General features: G+C 38.1%; 1 protein-coding gene across 1 annotated transcript in view; it reads right to left on the bottom strand.

The window, feature by feature from the left end:
* Positions 1–3,391, bottom strand: part of Cpr (Cytochrome P450 reductase) — an 11,972-nt gene extending 8,581 nt beyond the window's left edge. The window contains exon 1 of the mRNA XM_027357985.2: positions 3,259–3,391. The gene's annotated coding sequence lies outside the window, so the exon portion shown is untranslated. The remainder of the gene's footprint in view (positions 1–3,258) is intronic.
* Between the last annotated feature and the right edge of the window lie 390 nt (positions 3,392–3,781).

Raw genomic sequence — 3,781 nt, 5'->3', positions numbered from 1 at the left:
TACATCTATCTCTTGGATATTTAAGAATAACTTTTTTTTTCTTTATATTTTTTTTTCTATTTCTTACGCATGCAGAAAGTTTTAATGACTTCATCGAGCAATTGTCAGGTGAAAGATTCACATGTCCCAGCATAAAGAATGAAACATATACTCATATTCATATTCTCTTCCATTCATACCTAAAATAATCATAAAAAAAAAACACAAAAACTAATAGGGTAGAGAAATGGAAAGTAAAACAAATTACAGGAAAAAAATTGGAGATATGAACTAGCAAGATTGCATCATTTTTCCCTCTTCGGTTTTTCCGCTTTTGTAAGCATTGATCAACATGTACACGCCATTCCTATTACCATGAATGTGTTTGTCACACGTGGTACTCTCATTTCATGTACTCAATGAATATCCAATAAGACTTATTGATGAGCAGCTGATGCCCTATAGATGAGAACAGGATCATATTTAAAAAGTATGGCAAAAGCTGTAGAAAACACACACACATACACAGACAAAAAAAATACCTAGGAGAGGTAATATAAAAAGAGAGAGAGAGAAAATCTGGATAAAGTCAAAGTGAGGTCACAACTGGTTATCAAGGGCTGACAATCTATGCCCACGTGGCGAAATCCAACGATGCCCTAGTTTCCATGCTTTGTGCGCTGGCAAAAGTAAACTGACCTGAATCACGTACATTCTAGCATGAAAGAACTTGCTAACGTCCCTGGCTTTATATCAGCAAATAAGGAACTAGTCTATACTCATGGGGGAGTTCACTGGCCTTTGCTGGAGCCTGAAATGTAGAAGCCGTTGCATTGCTTCATGCACACATCGTCTGAATAATTGCCTATTTCCTTTTAAATCATATAAACAATTGCCTACATCTTTTTATCCATTATCTGAATAATTACCTATATCTTATGTGCAAACAATTACCCTACTTCAATTTACAACAGTCTGCTTATGTTTCATCATAACCATTCACCTTTATTATAATGTGAAGATACTGTGCAATATCTCCAGGATAAAGCTCTACCCATAGTTCTGTAAAATACCAATCTTTTATCATTTCATTCAATTTTTATGGTATGGATGCAATAATTTGGGGCAAACTGAATATGATTTTTTGTAGAGGACAAAATGTTGCAGTTGTCAGTACAATATATAATCTGCAGACATGAATGGTAATGACACAAATAAAGGTAAAATATCACGGAAAGTGCCGCTCTCAGCCAAAGTCCACCCGGTGCTCCCGAGTTTCAGCTCTTTCTTGCCGTGCACACCAAGGCATAGCCACCCCCATCAATTCTCCCCTCAGGCAGTGCTTGAAGGGCATGCCCAGTCACAAGCAACTTAGACTGATGAATAAATTTACTGACATGGAGTTGGGGTCAGTCACTGGCGAGTGCATCCGTACTGTAAAGAATTACCATCATTTCTAACTCAAGTTTGATGCTAATACACATACCTCACTTGAACTAGCAGTAACTGTTTATGAAATGCTGCACCCTCTCAGATCAAGTTCCTACAATTCCAGCTAGAAAGTTTGGCGTCACTCCTGGGAATCAACAAATATGACAATACAAACTAAAAACCTCCCTAATCCTACCTAATAGCCATTTTTCCCAATTTGAAACAAAGAAATATATAAGGAATCAAGCGTCTTTTTGTAAGTGATAATGACAAACTGACTTTCAAACTTACAACTGCAAAGGCAGTTTATGCAGGGTTGCCATGTAGATTGACTGTTCACTGTATGCCGAGGTAAGGCCAGATTTAGTCTCTACGCAGCATTTGATGCTGATCAATTTCTTCATTTCCAATGTTATTCTTTACCTTTGCCAATTTTATCATATATCAATGTATGTAATTTTTCCCTTTCTTTTATCTTTATAACATTAACAATTACACAGAACTGATCCCCATTTGTATTTTGTGCTTCGGCAGATATAATCTGGCTATCTAATACTGAAGTCTAGTCCCTCACTTGCTAATGAACTACCACGGAAGTTGTCAAGTTCCATCTTGTAAGAATATCAATCGAGTTTTGTGCTTGGTGGAACATCAATAGCAAAGGCCAGGCATTGCTGCTTCAAGCTGTGCAGGAACAAATTCACAAATTTGAAAAAAACAATTGAGGTCTTACCTTTACTTTTGGCAAATTATTATTCACACCTCTTAAATATTGCTTCTTATGTTCTACATGGCCAGTACCATAATTTTCCTCAAACTGTGCAAGTACATTCTAATGGTGTTCTGCTTTTGCACACAGGTAAAGCCCATTTTCATTACATTTACAGCCCATTTTCATTGTATTTACAGACAAGACACAGTGGCCCCCTTGGAAACTGAGGAAATGACAAAGCTGAACTGCATTCCCCAAAGGTAAATATTGTACGGTAATTCCCACCAAGACACAAAAAATAGTTAACATGGTGCAACTCACAGCTCATGACAACTTCTTTGAAAGACAACAAAAGATGTAAAAATTAAAGCAGTTTTTTTCTCTCTCACATATTACATACTTGGTTATCATCAAATTGCGAAGGTAATACCATAGATGAAAAGTGTCCTATTAAATACATTCATTCCGTGCAAAACTTTCCTTGTAATACATGGCTGTTGGAAACTGAAACTATGCCAAATTAAATATAATTTCAAAGGAGACACAAAGATATGAAACATAAATACTAATAATAATGCTTTTCAGACTACATTTAATGCCAGACAGTTCAGATGGCATAAAATAAAACTGGGATACAATATACATTAAGATTACAGCCTGACAGATATTCAGACAAAAGAAATCACTTCAAATGTTTAAAGATATGAATTAAACTCCTTTCTTACATAAAACCTCCACAGGAAACTTTCTAAAATCACGCAAAAATACACAATTTGAAAGCATGCAACAAACCCCACTGTATTTTATGTAACACGTCGGTGCCAATTGCCTCTACATGTTAAACCCAAACTCTTTCATGTTCTGTTCACTAATTCACCTCTAATTCACTCGTCTCACCTTCTCTCACTCATTTCCACCACTGAGAATTTCCTCTTAGATCTGTCTTTCACTTCATAAAGCCCTCTCGACTCACGTAATCCCCCCAGACAAGTTAAAAAACCCTCAAATGTTTTCAAAAAACCGAGAGAGAAAAAATTACCTTTCTTTCACGCCACGTATTATTTTTTTTCCTTTTTCCCTCTTTCAACCCCACCTTTTATTTCTCCTCTCGCGTCTGTTCACGTCTCTATAGTTACCTCTCTGTTGAAGATGAGTAGAGTTGCTCCCCAAGTTGTATAATGTCCCCTTACGTAAGGACGCGGCCGACAGCACCTTCCTTCCTCACGCCCGCATCAGACTACAGCTGATGGAGACGAGGGGATGGCTGCTCCTCCCTACAGGGTCACGCGGGGGACTTCTTCCTATCTCTAGTTGGGGGGAATCCACTTATCTTGTGTAAATACTCAGGGATTTAAGACTTGAAGGTGAATTTTTATGGTTTTATATGGTTTGGGGTATAGGTTTGAGGGTTTTGGGGGGTTTAGAAGGGGGGAGTTAAGGTGGGTGGGTTTGGTGTAAAGGGTTCGGTTTTGGTCCACCCTGTACCCGCGGGTGACCAAGCCTGTCACCCAAGGCCAAGGCTTATGTCGGCTTGCTGGTGAAAATCTCTCTTCCTCGAGGTTCTTATGAATTCCCAGGCATATGTATTACGAATACGTGTTGGCCGTTGGTATGGCGAAATGATGTAGAGTTCGCTGTTCTTCGCAAATGATTTATGCA

This window comes from Penaeus vannamei, chromosome 27 (assembly GCF_042767895.1).
Source record: "Penaeus vannamei isolate JL-2024 chromosome 27, ASM4276789v1, whole genome shotgun sequence".
Classification (NCBI taxonomy): domain Eukaryota; kingdom Metazoa; phylum Arthropoda; class Malacostraca; order Decapoda; family Penaeidae; genus Penaeus; species Penaeus vannamei.
This window is presented reverse-complemented; position numbering and strand designations above follow the sequence as displayed.